The sequence below is a fragment of the Hippopotamus amphibius genome, chromosome 4 (assembly GCF_030028045.1).
Source record: "Hippopotamus amphibius kiboko isolate mHipAmp2 chromosome 4, mHipAmp2.hap2, whole genome shotgun sequence".
Lineage (NCBI taxonomy): Eukaryota > Metazoa > Chordata > Mammalia > Artiodactyla > Hippopotamidae > Hippopotamus > Hippopotamus amphibius.
Window position 1 is genome coordinate 99,200,076 of NC_080189.1, and position 19,486 is coordinate 99,219,561.

Consider the following 19,486-nt stretch of genomic DNA (forward strand, 5'->3'; position numbering starts at 1 on the left):
TAATCATGTGAATTCTAAAGCTTATGCAGCTTTATAGCTAAATGGTATATATTCACTGATCCTTTACATGAAACGACTGGAGATGAAACAGGGGTTTTGCGCAATACTTCAAACTAAATACGGAAATGCAAAAGAAATCCAGTTCAGTGAAGAATGCACCCAGCTGCAGACCCTGTCCCAGAGCCCAGACCTATGCGCCTTTAGGGCCCAGTGTCATGGGCCTCAACCGCTGCTGCTCCCAGGGACCAGGGAAAGGAGATACAGCTGGAAGCTGACACCAACTCTCTCGGATCCCTTTCTTTTCACCCATTCGCCACAGAATGCTAATTTTATGACAATTTTTAAATGTGTGTGTGTGTTGGGAGTGTTGATAATAACAGGTCATGAAAAGTGTAATGTTTGAAGCAGAGAGAGCAACTCCATAGCCCTATTTGAATTTCTGGAAGAAGTCTGGATAGACTACGGTTCATGGCAGGTGTCAGTGCTTTAAAGTTGAAATTTTTACATATGTTTCATTGTTGTTCTTTTGACCAATTCCTTACCTTCTTACATTATGAAACTTGTATCTACAAAGTCAAGGCTATGCACTGGGGACTTCCCTGGTAATACAGTGGATAAGACTCTGCGCTCCCAGTGCAGGGGGCCTGGGTTCCATTCCTGGTTAGGGAACTAGATCCCACGTGCATGCTGCAACTAAGAGTTTGCATGCCACAAGGAGCCCATGTGTCGCAACTGAGGAGCCGCTGAACCACAATTAAAGGAGCCCACCTGCCACAACTAAGACGAGGCACAATGGAATAAATAAATAAATAAATAAATATTAAAAGGAAAAAAAAAAAACCTATGCACTGAATTGGTCAAGGAAGTTGCCTTTGTGAAACAAAATGTTTTATTTGCTATGTATAATTCTGTAATTTCTCACCACTGTTCCTATCTCCCCCAAGTTTCTATTGAGGAGGACTGTGTGTATTGGCTCATTTATGTTCATGCCTGGGTCTTAAAGGCTGGTAGGACTGTCAGAACAGGACAGGACAAGAATGTGGGGACAGATCCCACAAAGTCACAGATTGAAAAAAAGTTGGGAAACACTATATGAAACAAGCAGAGCAGCGAAGTTTTAAAAAAAGTATATAAAACCCACCACATCATAACACTCTCTTTAACAGAGCTGGCATTTCGAGACTTCTAGGTTTAAACGTTACATTACTTTCCCTGTTATTACTTGTCCTTGTTTGTGCTTTCATTTGTTCGTCTGCTGAATTGAGTGTGCAGAGGTTCATAAACAGAACGTGAAACATATGAGTCTGCAGAATCAAAGGGGCACCTGTCGTGGCATGTCCCCAGAGCTGGTGGCTCTGACTCACGGGGGCCCAGATCACATGCTGGGCACTGGCTTCACATCTCCTTGAAACCTGTGTGTTCACATCCTGGGCTTGCTTTTCTATACGCAGCAGTGTGCTTTGGTTGTAAGGCATTAGTATCATTCCGTTTGATTGCTTGTGTAACCATTGCCAAAGATCACTCTGTGATCCTGGGGGACCAGCCATTATGCATATAAGAGTTTTGACTATAAGAGGGCAGGCTGTGGGACGCTATTCAGCTCATGGCCTCACACCATGTGACTCTATGCAGCTGTAGAAGGACCCTAACTGTGGACCACTGAATTTCATTAGAAAAGACCACGCAGAACTTGTAAAAGCGACTCAGCTAACTTTGGTGCGTCTATAGTTTGAAAACCATGTGAAACTATTTGAAAAATAGTTATTCTCTTTTAAAATGAATTATCAATCATAGGGAAGGTTGGAATCAAGCTATTGTTTGGTTCCACTCAGAAAAAATAGTTCAAATTTCTGGGTTGCCTTTCCAAGTTTAAACATCAGCTTCATCATTCGTTAACCATTAGGCAGCCACTGTTCACTGCCTACTCCAAAGCCATTTGTGTTTTGGGTGGAGATCTCTAGCTCTCCAGGGAGGGGGGTCCAGCCCCTGGCCTAAGTGAGCATGTGACCCACTTCTGGCGAATACCAAAGGGGAAGTCTACTGGGATGGGGGCGTCTCAGGGAGTATTTTCTTCTCTTATAAGAGGAGGGTATACCAGGTCATTTCTTTGCCCACTTTGCTGCCAGTTTTCTGCCTTTGAACATGGTCACTTGAAGAAACTCTCTGAGGAGCTGTCTCTATTCTCTTGCAACCCTGAGAGGACAGGGGAAGATATGGTGAGCTGCTAAATCAATGCCTGCCTTATCTCTGGATTCCTTGTTATGTTAGCATTAAAAACCCTATCAGCGGGACTTCTTAGGTGGTGCAGTAGGTAAGAATCTGCCTGCCAATGCAGGGGACACGGGTTCGATCCCTGCCCCAGGAAGGTCCCACATGCCGCGGAGCAACTAAGCCCATGAGCCACAACTATTGAGCCTGCGCTCTAGAGCCCGTGAGCCACAACTATTGAGCCCATGTACTGCAACTACTGAAGCCCATGTGCCTAGAGCCGATGCTTTGCAACAAGAGAGGCCACTGCAATGAGAAGCCCACACACCACAGTGAAGAGTATCCCCCACTCGCCGCAACTAGAGAAAGCCCGTGTGCAGCAATGAAGACCCAACACAGCCAATAAAATAAATAAATAAATAAATTTATAAACAAACAAACAAACAAAAAACCCCTCTCAGTGGTGTACCTTCTGTTACTTGAAGCCAAGAGTAGTCGTATGTGTTATAAATAGCACTGGATACCTGTGAGGCCCTGTTCTAAGACATCAGGAAAGTAAAAGATCTATTGGATATGACTCCCATCCTTAAGGGCCATGCAGTCCAGTTGGCAGACTTTTTCAGTCAAGGGCCAGAGAGGCAATACTTCAGGCTTTGTAGGTCGTACAGTCTCACAACTACTCAGCTTTGCAGCTGTGGTGAGAAAGCAGGTGTAGACAAGATGGAAATGAGTGAGTCTGGCTGGGTTCCAAAAGAACTTTATTTATGGACATTGACATTTCGTAGGTTATTCAAGTGTCACAAAATATTCTGTTTTTGCCTCAACCATTTAAGAATGTAAAAACCTTTTTTAGCACACTGTACCAAACTGTGAGGTAGGCTAGACGTGGCTCATGGGCCACAGATTACTGACCCCTATGCTGGACAGAGGAAAAGCCTAGAAAAAAGGCTATCTTTTTGGTTTACAGGAAGAGAGAATGGAAAGTTCTGTTGTTCCACTTTTGTTTTTAAACAGAAGATAACCTCTTGGCAGTTGAGAAGGGCTGACCATGAGGTGAGGGAGGACTGGAAGACCAAGGTGAACAGAAGAAATGTTCAAGGACTTTCATGTTCTCTACTGGGACTTCCCTGGTGACACAGTGGTTAAGAATCCACCTGCCAATGCAGGGGACATGGGTTCGAGCCCTGGTCAGGGAACTAGATCCCACATGCCACAGAATGACTGAGACCGGGAGCCACAACTACTGAGCCCAAGTGCTGCAACTACTGAAGCTCACGCGCCTAAAGCCTGTGCTCCAGAACAAGAGAAGCCACTGAAATGAGAAGCCCACGCACCACAATGAAGAGTAGCCCCCACTCGCCACAACTAGAGAAAGCCCGTGTGCAGCAACAAAGACCCAATGCAACCAAAAAAAAAAAAGTTCTCTACTCCCCCAGGTCTCTGAGGTATTCACCTACACTTACTTCTATTAATCCCACTGTTTCAGGTTTCGCATATTGGTCTTTAATCGATCTAGAGTTCACTTCGTACGTAGTGGTAGGTGGAGACCCAATTTTATTTTCATACACGTAGTAAGTAGCAAGATTTCCCATCTTCTGAGAACCCCTGTTTTCCCTGGTTTGCTGTAGAGGATGGTTGGGGACAAGCTGGATGTCTGTCACCTGGGGACCAGGAGAGTCAGATGTAAGGATGGGTCACTCTGGTACCAGGCAGCAGGGAGAAGAGAAGCCTAGAGGTCCTCCCAGCAGCGTGGACCTTAAGACTGTGGGGGAACATCACATGTAACACACAGGTAACTTAAAGACGTTTATTCACCACCCCCATACTGCCTTTTCACAAAGCCGGAAACCGAGTCACCGTAAACATAAAATGCCGGGGTGGGGAAGATGGGAGGAAAGTGAATAAGAGACTAAGTAAAATATAAAACAAGGGAACAGATGTATGGGGAGACTACTGAGAATGCGCTTCACACGGAAGAATAAAATTAACTCAACGCTTCATCCACGTTAATATATTTTTTTAAGTTAATTAGGATCTTGAAAAACCAGATCTGTTTCATGTTGTGGCCTGAGGTTTCCTGATCGTTCCTGCCTTCTGAGTGAAAGCCTGGTGATTTACCCTGCCTCAGAAAGGAAACTTCCTCGGGGGGGGGGGGGTGAGTGAAAAAATGCCAGAGGTTTTGTCAAGCGTGAGCGAGTGTGAGAAAGGATGGGCAGCGGCGCTGCAGGAAGACCATGCTGGCAGCTGTGAGGCCCGATCGGAGCGTGAACTGCCCTCCACCCAGGGAGACAACAATGGCAATGATGATGACTGTTTTCCATATGTTGGACGGTCATTTAAGTGTTTCACATCCTCACAACCACCTGCCAGGGTGAGGAGGGGAGAGAATAGGTACTCCAATTGTTCTGATTTTCCAGATGAGGGGACTAAGGCACAGACGTAATGTGCCCAAGGTCACACGGTAAGTACTGGAACTGAGATCTGAATCCCTGCAGTCTGGTTCCGGAATCTGCCACCGAAGCCTCTCACTGGACTGAGGGTTTCACTAGGTATGGCCGTACCTGATAAAGCAATATCACCGGGACCACTTAACGTATACTTGTGGGATTAGTGGTTTAACTATAAAAGATTTAACCTCTCAAAAATATGGGGGCATTCAGTATTATAGGGAACAACATATAGATTTTTTTTTGCCTTAAAATCTTCTTTCAGGAATATTTGTTCTGTGGTTTTATTTCTCAGTCAATTCGTGTATCACCTATTTTTAAGTAAAAAGTATTGAGGGCCGTATTCTTTGCTCTTGCCACTAAATATACTGTGACGTGCTCTTCCTGGGTTTGGACACTGAGAATGACACAGGTAAGAAGGGGCCGTTTTGATGGAAGTACGACTGTGACAAATTAACAGGTTAACTAGACCTTTTAATCTCTAATTATATTATGCATAACTTAATCAACAGAAAGGATCTTGGCATGTCTTCCTTAGTCTCAAAAACAAATGATTGCCTTTTACACTACCAAACAGATGAAAAAACACTGTCAGTGAGCAGAATAAATGAAGAGGAAAGAAAACGATTAGAATAATGTCAGTGAGCTGTAAAAAAGGGAAAGTTAAAGATTTTTGTATTCAGGGCTGTCCAGTGTGAAACTGATCTTTCAGCCCAATGTTTTGGAATGTGTTCAAAACCAAGAAAAAAGAGCGACATTCTTCATTAGTCGGAGATAACAGAAGGCATTTTCAGTGGGATTTTATGCTGGGTAGAGACTGCAGCAAGCATGGAAATAACTGAGTCTGAACTCATTGAACTGATCTGTGCTGTTTACTGATGTTCAAAAATAAAAAGACCCCATTGATTCAAGTTTTCTGCCCCTAAATCCTTTCATCAAGTGTGCAAGGAATTGGCACGACACTCAAGGCCACAATGAGCGACCCCATGAAAAAGAGACTCGTAAAGGAAGTGGACTTTTCTGGCAGGAACACGCCACGGCCTGTGAAAGGGAACACTGAATGTCTGTGGGGCCAGGCCAGGGGCCACAGCTGTCAGATGGGGCCTGAGCGGAACACGCGGCTTCTGCTGAAGGAATCGGGTTTCTGAGAAAGAATTAAGGCTCAGCCGAGGTGGCGGAGGAGAGCTCAGAATGGTGAAAAAGACAGCTGGGGCTGGCACCAGGAGGGCACACCAGGCACCCCTGAAAGGCAGCGAATAAGGGCCGTTGTTCCACATTTCAGCCCCCAGGGGCTCAACCAGACCTGCTGAGAGGAGGTGGCTGTCCCACTGTGGTGGCCCACGCTGGACTCCAGGACACACAGAGCTGGTGTGTGAAGGCTTAATCCAACTTTTAAGAGGAGAAGATTATGAAAATATGCTTTAATAGGTACATCTTTCAGAAATACAGCCAGCCCAAAGGGGATACCCTCCTGAGACGCAGGAAAGGGAACATCAACATAAAGAGGAAGAGGAGGAGGAGGAGGAAGAGGAAAAAGAGGCTTTAAGACAGAATTCTCTCTCCATATGTATACATATTTAGATTTTAATATGAAAATTTTCAACATATCTAAAAGCGGAATTGGAACCTCCTTGGTGGTGCAGTGGTTAAGAATCCTCCTGCCAATGCAGGGGACACGGCTTCAAGCCCTGGTCCGGGAAGATCCCACATGCCACGGAGCAACTAAGCCCCTGCGCCAAAACTGCTGAGCCCACATGCCACAACTACTGAAGCCTGGAGCCCGTGCTCCGCAACAAGAGAAGCCATGGCAATGAGAAGCCCGCACACCCACAGCAAAGAGAAGCCCCAGCTTGCCACAGCTAGAGAAAGCCCGTGAGCAGCAATGAGGACCCAATGCAGCCAAAAAATAAAAAAATAAATAAAAAATTAAATTAAAAAATAATAAAAGCAGAATAGCACAATGATGCCCTTATACCCATCACCTGGATTAATAATTACTAACATTTTACCATATTTTCTTCATATAGTTTTATCTACTTATTTCTTTACCATTATTTTAAAATAAATCCCAGACATTCCCTGTATATTTCTGTATACATCACTTTAAAAAAGAACTTTTTTTAAATTTAAGGTTGGAATTGATTTTACTGGGGCGAGTGCCCCAGGCCTGCCATGGTTGGGTTAGTGTTCTGCCCTCAGAGGCAGCCAAAGCCTGGCACCTGCAGCCGCCACCTACCTGGGTTAGCGGACCATGCGAGGCTCAGTCAGAGGGCGGAGGCAGGGGTGGAAGCCACCAGGGCCCAGGGCTGGATGGAACAGGAGCAGGTGGCGCTGGGCCGGGCTGCCTTGGTCAACAGAGACCACCCAGGCAGTGTCCCCAGCCCACCACAGTGGCTGAGGCTCCCTGGGGGAGGCAGGCAGCATCCCAGGGTAAAAAGAACAGTTTTTGTAACTCCAAACTGTAATAATTCTAACTTAATAATTCCTTAATATCACTTCATGCTTAGCCCACTGAATTAGTTTTCTGTTGCTGTGTAACAACACAAACCTAGTGGCTTATCTCCCAGAACCCATGGATATGGAGGGCCAACTGTATTATTAATTAAAACAGTAATTATTAATTAAAACAGTAGTAATTATTACTATAGCAAACACATGCACTTATGTTGTGACAGGTATTATTTTAAACACTTCACAAACCTTAACTCATTTAAGCCCTCATAACAACCTTGCTTAGGTGATCGGTATTACTATTCCCACTGTATAGGTGATAAAATTTGAGGCACAGAGAGGTTAAGTAACTTTTCCAATGTCATACAGCTAGTAAATGATATAGATGTGATATGAGCCCAAGCAGACTAGGTTCAAGACCCAGACTCAACTCAAGACCCAGAATCTGTGTTTGTACCACTATATTATGCTGCATTTTATTCCCCTGCCTACTAGACATCTCTACTAGTATATCTAAAAGATATCTTAAAGTTACCATGCTCAAAACTGAACTCCTGATTTTCTCTCCCAAACCAACACACTCCACAGCGTGATGGGTATTATGAACCTGCTTGCTCAACATCTATCCAAGCTCCTTCTGAAGTGCCTTCTAATATTGCAGAGGCTGGAAAGCTAAAACTACACTTCCCAGACTTTCTTGAAGCTAGAGTTCCAGATGTCAGTTAGGTTTTGACAATCGGATGCAAGACCTGAATTTGGAACTGATTTTATGAGGAGAGGCAGGACATATGCATCTATTTACTAGTGAGGAGCCCAGCAGAAGTGGTAGAGCTCTGAGGCTGGCAGAAGCCGGGGAGGCGTCCTAGCTTAGCAGAGGCAGCTTGCTGACTGTGGCAAGCTTGGTCACGAGACTTGGAGAGTTGTTCCTAGAAGCTCAGTCTAGAGCTAGTATTGTTTGCCCTTGTAATGATCCCATAAGTCATTTACCTTGAAATGTCTTTTTCTGCTTGAACTAGAGTGGATTTTTCTGCTAGAGTGGATTTTGTTCTCTGCAACTGAACCTTGACTGATGATGTAATTTGCCTTCCCTCAGCAGCAACTCCATTCTTCCTGGCTGTGTGTGTGTCAAAATTATGAAACTGTACACGTTAAATATGAACAATATGCTATTTATTATACCTCAATACAGCTATTAAATTAAAATATTAAAATTAAAATATGGTCCATTTGAGTTAATTTTTATTTATGATGTGAGGTATGGCGCCAAGTTCTTCTTCTGCATGTGAATTTCCAACTGTTCCAACATCATTTGTTGAAAGACTACAGTCTCCACTGCATTGCCTTCAGATATTCATCAAAAATCAGTTGTCCATCTCTGCTTAAGGACCTGGTATTAAACAGCCCTGTGAGGCCACCTTGGTGCATCCTAGGGACATTGTTGAGGATGCTATTGAAGGCATCACGTGTAGGCTAGAGACTCCTCTGATCTCAGCACGTGGAATGGTTAGCCTTGTCCTGAGCAGCTGTTTGTGTTTCCTTTTAGGAAAAGAGTCAGGGTCACCGTGGGCTCATCACTCATTGTTGTCCCCGCTGTTTTGCTATGAGCAAGCCGAGAGGCCGCTCCTCCACCACCGCTAGCAAGCGCAAAGCCTGTACTGTGTACATTTTGGTGACAGTCCTCATTCTTGGCTCCATTTTATCTTTCCTTCCCTCACTTTCCTTTCGCCCTGGTTTCCTCATCTACTTGTTTAAAGTTTTATCTCGTGTGTATTTTTGTAAGTCATCTCATATCCTTTCTAGAATAAGGTAACAATAAATACATGACAATTGTTAAAATAAATTAAATCCTACAAGATCAAGCGTCTTCTTCCCATAAAATTCCTATAAAATACGAAGATTCTTCCAGGACCTGCTCACTTGAGCAATGTCATTCACAGGGGCATTCTGGCACAACAGCGAGTGGGGCCAGTCCCGTGGAGTCATGGGATTTGATCTGCAAGGGCCCGAGCCTGGTGTGGAAATGCCTCCAGGCCAGCAGGTCCTGTGATCCTGAGTCAGCTGCCCGGGGCTCCTGGGGAGGAGATCCTTACCTCCCTCTTTGTCTTTCTCAAAAGTGAAACAAATCCAAATGAACTCACTGGCCACTGAACAGATAAATGCCCGGCATCTTCTGTGATGCCCAAATGCAGCACAAGTAGTCCAGCAGCTGGGTTCTGCTTTGCCGCAGCAGCTGTGCAGGAAACAGCGAGCACAGAAAGCCAGCCGCTAAATTAACTTACCTTGCCTGTGGTGGACTCTTTGAAATATTGCAGGAAGAAGGATGACTGAGGGTCAGGACACATGACTGAACTCTGGTGAAGCACCCTAATGTTTCAGGCAGCATGGGGGACAGCACCCTGATACCCCTTTCCTGGTTTTTGTCCTGGTTTTCTATACCGTAGCTATAGAAAAGTAATCTATTGTACAATAAGTATTGGAAACCTACTGACATTTAAAAAGGTGTCCACATACCTCCCAAAGTCATCTCAGGTACCTCCAGTGGTAGACGTGCCACTCTCTGGGACACACCAGAGCAGAAATGACCCTGGATCTCATAGGACAGCAGAAAATTGTTGGCTGCTGTGGGATTTGGGCAATTAGAGAATCTGTCCTTTTAAAGAGTCATATGTACATACATGTATTATTATAGACTGACACATTGACTACCATAAATGTAATTGACCACCCCCCAAATTAATCAAGTCAGTAAACACTCACAAATTGATTCATCTTTTTTTTTTTTGGTCACATCCTGTGGCACGTGAGATCTTAGTTCCCTGACAAGGGATCAAACCTGCGCCCCCTGCATTGGAAGCATGGAGTCTTAACCACTGGACCACCAGGGAAGCCCCTTGATTCACCTTCTTAATTAGGTAATAGAAATAGGCTACCTGGGGTTTCTTCTGCTTCAAGCCTTAGTTCTTTTCTTTTCCTTTCTTCCTTCCTTCCTTCCTTCCTTCCTTCCTTCCTTCCTTCCTTCCTTTCTTTCTTTCTTTCTTTCTTTCTTTCTTTCTTTCTTTCTTTCTTTCTTTCTTTCTTTCTTTCTTTCTTCTTTTTTAATTAGTTAATTTATTTACTGGCTACATTGGGTCCTCCTTGCTGCTCATGGGCTTTACTGTAGTAAAGACTTAGTGGCCCCAAGCCTTAGTTATTTTCTTAGGAGAAATTTTGTTGTAAGTTGAATAACTTTCCTTTTGAGTTCCTCTCTTCTAAATCTCATGAGTAAATGGGAATTACGGAGCTATGCAGAGATAAAGTGCTACTTTCACAGGATAAAGAATCACCCATGTACTCAGATCTAGAAGAAAATTAGGCTTTGGAAAACCAAAATAATCACAAAGTAGGGACTATAACTTGTACATGATTCCTGACTCTGTTTTGAAGCTTCTGATAAAATTGAGTCTTTAAAACAAACGTGTTTACTAATGTCAACAGTGTAGTGTTCGTAATATCCTTTAGAAACAATGCTGGCAGTTGTAAGTTCTCTCTATGTTTTATGAGTAGTACTTGTTCATTCAGTTTACCAAGTGCCAGTAAAATAAAGTTTTGTTTATAAAATATCAGCAAATGGGGTTTCCCTGGTGGCGCAGTGGTTAAGAGTCCGCCTGACAATGCAGGGGACATGGGTTTGAGCCCTGGTCTAGGAAGATCTCACATGCTGTGGAGCAACTAAGCCCACGTGCCACAACTACTGAGCCTGTTCTCTAGAGCCTGCAAGCCACAACTACTGAGCCCGTGAGCTGCAACTACTGAAGCCTGCGTGCCTAAAGCTTGTGCTCCACAACAAGAGAAGCCACCCCAATGAAAAGCCCACACACTGCAATGAAATGTAAGCCCCCTTGAGCCACAACTAGAGAAAGACTGCATGCTGCAATGAGACCCAACACAGCCAATAAATAAATAAATTTATAAAATATCAGCAAATGTTGTGACCCGAGGGAAGACTGTATTCCAAAGTGGGCTGAGAGTTTCACTGGGAACCCCTGTGGAGTTGAGAAAGCTAATGGAGAGAGGGGCAAGGGTCCCATCAGAAAGGGGTAGGAGAGAGAATATTTTTAATCTGTGTTTTCACTCCCTGCTGGGCATGTGGGGAGAAGGAGGAAGAAGAGGACTTTTGTTGTAAGGATGGGAAAATGGGGTTGGTGGTGTTTTGTCACGGCACTGAACACAACAGAAAAAAAAATTTCTGCAAGTCAAGGAAGAGAAAGCTTATTTATCAGCAATAAAAGGACAGGAAGTGTATTCAGGTATTAACTGAAGATCTGGACAGTGTTAGAGCTGAGTTCTAGGGCTTCTGAAGCTAGCCCAGAGAGGTTTGTAAAGACATGTTTTAAAAATCAGGCCTCAGAAACAGAAAGGACACACAACATTCTTCTGAGAGGTGCTGCATTTAGTTAGCCAGAAGGGCTGAGTCATAGCTTCAGAGTGATGGATTGGCAGGATAAAGGCGCGGTGAGACAGGCAAGGCCAGTACCACAAAGCAGGGGACCAAGGCAAGGACTAAGAACTCAGGCATTGGTCTGGGGGTGATGTCACCTCTTTGAGGATGGAGGTTGGAGGGATGTGGTGGAGATGCTTTCTGCAGCTTGGGGTCACAGCAGACCTTAGACTATGGCAAAAGAAGGGAAATTGGAAATGTCAAGGTTTTTATCAGTTCTTGTGAACTGGTAGGGTGGAAACAGAGGCTACAAGGTAGAACAGATTAGGAGAAAGTTACCTTCCCCTGCACCTCTCTGACCCAAACAGATTAGAAGGGAAGTGGGACTGCCATAGAAATTTGAAGCTTTTTTTTTCTTCTAATTTTAGGGTAAATTTCGCAGAGCTTCTTCTGTCTTGATAGCTGGACTACATTTGGTGAATGGAAGACAATGAAGATGAAGTGTAGACATTGCAGCCTCTGTCTCCTCCCCCTTTCTGTTCCTCAAAGTGGTCAGAGGAACATACCACGTGACGTGTTGGTGGTGTGATGGAAAGTTCCTTAAAAACACAAAAAGCACAATTCAGCAGTCATGAGCTTGATGAGTTTGGTAAGGAAAGAACTGTGTGAGTATGAGTGCATATGTTGTTGGCCAAGGTCCAAGAAACGCATCCTGGCATTATTTATGTCAGTAAATTGCTAGGAAAACCCAAATGTCCATCAGCAAAGGAGAGGTTAAGTAAATTACGATACATTCATGCAATGGAATGCTATGCAGCTGTTAAAAAGGAGTAGACCTTTGCATCAGAGTTTGGCCAGGACAGCAGAAGAGCCTCTGTGTATTCCATGACGGATCCGGGATGGGCACATAGCCCTGAGCAGAGCCAGAGAGGCTGTGAGAATTTTGCTGGGAATCTTTTTTGCTTCACCGACTCTCAAAGAAGATGTAGAGTCTGGAGCTGCGGCAGGAATGTTGTCAGATGGAAGGGGAAGGAAAGAAGCCCAACTGGTAGTGAGAGCTTAGGGAGGGCAGTTTCAGTGGCGTGGCGGGTGGGAGACAAATCAGAAGGGGCTGAAGAGTGAGGGGAGACTGGGCGGGGGAGGGCAGCGACCAAGTGAAGCTAACACTTAGAGAAGCATGGCTGTTCCAGGGCGTAGCGGACTGGAGAGGGAGCGAGAGGATGAGCTGGAGGGCGTTCCGCATCCGTTTCCCCACCCTCACCCCCCAAGCAGGCAGATGGTACAGCATGTGTGACATTTATGGGAGACGTGGTGAAGGGGGACTGGATAGCGGGTGGTGTCACGTAGCATGTGTGAAGGGCTAGACTCAGAGGGCAGAAGAGGATGACCAATGTCTTCTTGGATGGCTTCAAGTTTTCTGTGAAGTATGAGGAGGGGCCATTCCTTCTGAGAGAAGATAGGTTAGGAGAACAGCGTAGGTGGGAACAGGTGCCGAGCCCCCTGAGGGAACTGTGTGGATTTCTGGGCACTGTCACCGAGATCACAGGTTGTGGCTCACGGGACAGCTGCCTGGAGCAGCACTCCGCCCTGCGGGTGTGCTGGTCACAGGAGACAGTCTCCCTGGCTTTCAGGTTGGCCAGGCAAGTACCTGGAGGAAAGGGGTGCAGAAGAGTTGCAGTTATGTATCTTTAAGAGTGACTGACGGATGGGCCACGGGATCTCAGCTAGATGAGGAAGCATGTGAGGCCAGGAGGTGGCTCATCACCTGGGGATGGTTCTCTCCTCCCCTAGAGAGTTTCCTTTTCCTCTTCCTTTGGCAGCTTGTTGGAAGCGGCTCAGCCACTTAGAAACCTGGAGCTGTTTCTTAGAGCCACTTCTGTCCACTTCTGCCCACTTCTTCCCCCACTGGTGAGCTGCCTAAGGTGGTACTTTCTGCCAATAAATGTTTTTCTTTTTTCCTTTCTGTTTTGATCAGATTCCACTCTCTGGTCAAGCACAAAAACCGGTCTGCAGGGCAGATGGCATCTTCAGAGCAGTTGGGAATCTGCTCTCTCTGCGTCTCTGGATTGTTTTCTTGGTTTGTTTGTTTTTGAAGGTAAAATAAAAGTTTTATTTTTCTTATTGTTAATTGATCTAACAGTTCTCAATCTGTTCAAAATAATAATACCAACAACATATCTGATTATGTATGCATATGTATATGTTATATATATACATATGCATATATATAGATCTCTGATTTTGATGAAAAAAGCACATAAGACCGAGGCAACATCCGTACAGGACTGGGCTAGGGGCTCACTGGAAGGGACTTACGGAAACGCTGCTGACCAGTCTCCCAGTCCTCATGGCTCTTATTGCTGTATATTTTCAATGACGACAAATTCATCACCTATTATCCTTTGAAATGTGCATAGGTTATGTCTTCTGTTTTCAGGACCTACATGGTGGGGAGGAAAGGGGGGAGGGATAAATCAATAAGACTTTTCAAAGAACAATTTAACAAACTCTATTAAAATGAAAACTTTTCATACTTGAAGCATTTTCGCTTCCTACAAAACACTCCCGCAATGCAAAGATACATGTTCTAGAATGTCCTAGTGAAGGATTGTTGGCCCATAAATAGGGGCCTGGTTAAGTAAGGTAAGCAATGGACACACAATGGAATACTATCTGACCTTTAGAAACAGTGAGGTAAGCCGCTCTCACCTGTCGAGATGGCCCATACTCTGCCTGCAGAACGTGTTTCTCCTGGGGCCACTCTCACCTTTTGATACAGACCGCATTCTGCCCATAGAATGCATATCTCTGTGCTTTCAGTTTACTATGGCTTGCTCTGGAATTCTTTCCTGTGCAAAGCCAAGGACCTTGCCTGGGACATGACCATCCTCTTGTGCCCAATTTTCCTAAGATAATTTTACAAGGGAAGACAAAGAAGGTGGCCTTCTCTCTCCCCACTTTTCCTTTGATTATAAAAATGCAGCCCACTTAGTCCTTGGGGCAGAACCCTGAGAGGGTCTCTGGCCTGCCTTCACAAGCATCCTATATTAAAAAATCTACTTCTGGTCTAAAAAAATAAAAAAACAGAAAACAGTGAGGTAAATCTATATGTACTGACATGGAAGGTTTTTCAAGTCATTCTGTTCAGTGACAAGATGCAAAGTAGTAGGATAACATCGATAGTGATGGTAACTATTAGAATGTGTATAAGGAATAAAAATGGAAGAAAAGAGCACAAAAATGTTAAAGACAATGTTATTGGGAATGTGGAATATAATTTGCATTTTATGTATTTCTATGTGGTCTGAATTCTCTACAGTGAACAAGCATAATTTTAGTTAATAATGGAATTATTGAACATAATTTCTCTCCTAAGCATGTAACATTCATTATTGATCACACAATCACTAGGTGGTGGGTATTACCTATTTTACAGATAAGAGGATTAGAAAAGTTAACCAGCCCAAGTTCACGTTCAGCTTATCTAAAGAGATAATCTTTTCAAACTCTATATCATAAAGTGAATATAGTCTTCCCAGTCTCAGCTTCTCTTTTTAGAAGCTCACTCCTGGCTCTTTGGGCTAGTTCTCCTTCTCATTATGATTTCACTTCCCTCTCGAAACTATTAAAATTCCTTTCCTCAGGGAAGTTACCGCAGGCTCGTGGCCCCCCACGTCTCCGTTAACTTTTCTCTGTAGCATGTGGATGTACTCACTGCAGTGCTGTTGTATGTATGCTACCATTGGAATTTGCATGACCCTATTCTCCTTCACCTTCATCTTTGATGATGAGCTCCTTGAGAGACTTGACATTTTGTCTAGAACTTCCCATAATCCTTCAGAGCCTGTTTCCAAACCTTCTCAGTAAGTAGGTCTTAGGACGGAATCCTTAGTGTAACGTTTGAATTTGGTGGGTCCTTAATATTGAAGATCAACAATTCCTATAAATCAAGCCAGCTTTTTCTTATACAGCACTACATGTTTTCTCTGCTGAATGGTAAACGTCTCTCAGTTGAGTAGCTTCTGAATTAATACATAGTTCCAGTAAAGTCATGTCTTCTTTTGATTTTTTTTTTCCCTTGGTGTAGGGGACATGTGAGTCATACAGAGTCACTAGAAGATTTCCAAACGGAAAAGCCTGACAACCACTGTGATAAAAGGCAATATCAGTGTTAGAGAATTCCTCTATTTCTCTGCTTCAGTGCTGACAGGAGTAAATGGTGTTTACATTATAAATGACCAAGGAAACAAGACTAGACTTCTAGCTGGTTGATAAAATATGCTTGAGAAAAGCGCCTCAAGGTTATTATATTGATTCTAGATCATCTTCCTTGTCTGGTGTAAGTAGAGAGACAAATATAAGCTCTTATCCAAACAAGTGAATCAAATATAATTTCCATCTTGCTCCACAAATATTTGAATGTGTACCTTTAACATTTCATTAGCAGCAAACATAACATGGTCTACATCCACAGTCAGTTGTTCTTTAGAGTAGTTTAACTCCTTGTGTTTCAGTACTTGAATGACAAGTTTCATCAGAGTGGATTATTTAATTCAAGGCTTGGAAACAATCTGACAAACTAGTTGACGCACAGTCATCACTTCAGAAATCTAAAAGCTACTTGATAACACAAAATTTAGGGTGGGAAAGAAGGCATTCCTTTCCCCCCCCCCAAATTAGATTTCTAAAAATGTGTAAGCTTATTTCAAGTATATGGAAAAGTACAGAAAATAATATAATGGGTAACTATGTACTCATCACCCATTCTATAAAATTTTACTATCGTCACAGTAAGTTTACATTTTTAAAAAGTCGCAGATATAAATCCCCCTGTATATGCCTCCTAAATCTCATTCTTCTTTTTCCCCTCCTTGGACAAACTCTTTTCTGAATTTGGTGCTTATTAGTCTCATGCTGTTGTTCCTTTACTATGTTTATAAATTCATAAACAATATATAACATTGTTTTGTATTTTGCACTTTCAGTGGTACATGGTACATATCATTCTGCACCTGTGCTTTTTTGGCTGTTTATACATGTCACTCAAGTTGTTGTACAGATGTATCCCATTATATCAAAGTGTAGGGCTTCCCTGGTGGTGCAGTGGTTAAGAATCTGCCTGCCAATGCACCGGACATGGGTTTGATCCCTGGTCTTGGAAGATCCCACAGGCCACAGAGCAACTAAGCCCATGCGTCACAACTACTGAGCCTGCGCTATAGAGCCCGAGAGTCACAACTGCTGAGCCCATGTGCTGCAACAACTGAAGCTCACTTGCCTAGAGCCTGTGCTCCACAACAAGAGAAACTCCCTCAATGAAAAACCTGTGCACTGCAACAGAGTAGCCCCGCTCACTGCAACTAGAGAAAGCCCGTGGGCAGCAACTAAGACCCAATGCAGCCAAACAAAACAAAATAAAACAAAACAAAAAAACCTCAGAAAACCCACAAAGTGTATCTGTTATCCTGTGCATGGACTTCTGGTTGTTCCAACTGTGAACAATGCTATTTACAGTTGTATACATGTCTCCTTTTCCCACAGGCAGTAGTTTCTCATATATTCATGTGCATATAATCATCCAGTAAATCTTGTTAAAATGCAGGCTCTGATTTGGTAGGTTTGGGATGGGGCCTGAGATTCTGCATATGTTTTAAGTTCCCCGATGGTGTTGATGCTGCTAGTCCTAGGACCACAGTTTGAGGGGCAAGGGCCTTGCAGAGAAGTAAAACTAGGTTGTAGAGGATGATCAGCTCCAGTGTTAACTAGATATTGCCAAATTGCTCTCTGAAGTGCTTGCATCAATCCACACTCCTATCAGCAGCTCACAAGAGTCTCCACAATATTACGTCTTCATTAACACTGTTATTGTAAGACTTTGATTTTTGCCAATTTGATGGCCATGAAGTGGTATTTTGTCATATTAATTTGCCTTCGATGAGTATTACTGAAGTCAGACCTCTTGAGTTTCTTCTTCTGCAATAATTTTTTAACATAAACTAATGTTTTGGGTAAAGAAAATGTTTTTGTTCATCTGTTTCATACTTTAAAGCATCCCTGTGCAGGCATGGCCAAGATTAAGTCTTGAGACTTTCAGGCTAGAAGGGGGAGGAGCTGCTGAAACAGATGGATGACCTGAAGGTGGAGCTGTCCCAACTGCATATCTCCAAAGTGACAGGCAGCACAGCATCCAAACTCTGTAAGATTCCAGTTGTTTGCAAATCTATTGCCTGTATTCTCACTGCCATTAACCACACTCAGAAAGAGAACCTTAGGAAATTCTATAAGGGCAAGAAGTACAAGCCCCTGGAACTGCAGCCCAAGAAAATATGTCCTATGCCCTGCCAGCCCAGCAAGCATGAGGAGAACCTGAAGACCAGGCAGCAGCCCTGGAAGGAATGGCTGTGACCACTGTGGAAGTACCTGGTCAAGACTGAGCATTGTGGTGTCAACAGAAAACAAACTGCTGGAAAACAAAAAACAAAAAACAAGTACTGAAGGGAGCCCTTTAAGTTAAAGCAGAAGGATGATAAAGAGCGACAAGAAACATACAACAATATAAAACTGCTTGTTAAAGGTAAATATATAGATAAATTTAGAATTATGCAGTATTGTAAGTGCATGAATCACTTTTAAATCTGGTACAGAATTAAAAACAAAAAATACACAGTCATAGTGGAGGACTTTAACACCACACTTACACCAATGGACAGATCATCCACACAGAAAATTCATAAGGAAACACAAGCTTTAAATGACACAATAAATCAGCTGGATTTCATAGATATCTATAGGACATTACATCCCAGAACAGCAGATTACACATTCTTCTCAAATGCACATGGGACATTCTCCAGGATAGATCACATTTTGGATCATAAATCAAGCCTTGGTAAATTCAAGAAAATTGAAATCGTATCAAGCATCTTTTCTGACCACAACGCTATGAGATTAGAAGTCAATTACAGGAAAAAAACTGTAAAAAACACAAACACATGGAGGCTAAACAATACGCTACTAAACAACCAACAGATCACTGAAGAAATCAAAGAGGATATCAAAAAATACCTAGAGACAAATTACAATGAAAACACAACGATCCGAAACCTATGGGATGCAGCAAAAGCAGTTCTAAGAGGGAAGTTTATAGCGATACAATCCTACCTCAAGAAACAAGAAACATCCCAAATAAACAATCTCACCTTACACATAAAGAAACTAGAGAAAGAAGAGCAAACAAAACCCAAAGTGAGTAGACAGAGAGAAATCATAAAGATCAGAGCAGAACTAAATGACATAGAGACAAAGAAAACAATAGCAAAAATCAATAAAAGTAAAAGCTGGTTCTTTGAGAAGATAAATAAAATCAATGAACCTCTAGCAAGACTCATCAAGAAAAAGAGGGAGAGGACTCAAATCAATAAAATTAGAAAGGAAACAGGAGAAGTTACAACGGACACCGCAGAAATAAAAAGCACCATAAGAGATTACTACAAGCAACTATAGGCCAATAAAATGGACAACCTGGATAAAATGGACAGATTCTTAGAAAAGTATAACCTTCCAAGACTGAATGAGGAAGACATAGAATATACGAACAGACTAATCACAAGTAATGAAATTGAACATGTGATTAAAAATCTCCCAACAAACAAAAGTCCAGGACCAGATGGATTCACAAGTGAATTTTATCAAATATTGAGAGAAGAGCTAACACCCATCCTTCTCAAACTCTTCCAAAACATTGCAGAGGAAGGAATAATCCCAAGCTCATTTTATGAAGCCTGATACCAAAACCAGGCAAAGATACTACAAAAAAAGAAAACTACAGACCAATATCACTGATGAATGTAGATGCAAAAATCCTCAACAAAATACTAGCCAACAGAATCCAACAACACATTAATAGGATCATCCACCATGATCAAGTAGGGTTTATCCCTGGAATGCAAGGATTCTTCAATAT

The 19,486-nt window shown here is 43.0% G+C and overlaps 1 long non-coding RNA gene across 1 annotated transcript; it reads left to right on the plus strand.

Moving 5' to 3' along the window:
• The first annotated feature begins 4,328 nt into the window (after window positions 1–4,328).
• LOC130852382 (uncharacterized) lies at window positions 4,329–13,668 on the plus strand. Its single transcript, XR_009053337.1, has 3 exons — window positions 4,329–4,539; window positions 11,952–12,172; window positions 13,499–13,668. It is a non-coding gene; the product is annotated as an uncharacterized LOC130852382 (long non-coding RNA).
• The last annotated feature ends 5,818 nt before the right edge of the window (window positions 13,669–19,486 follow it).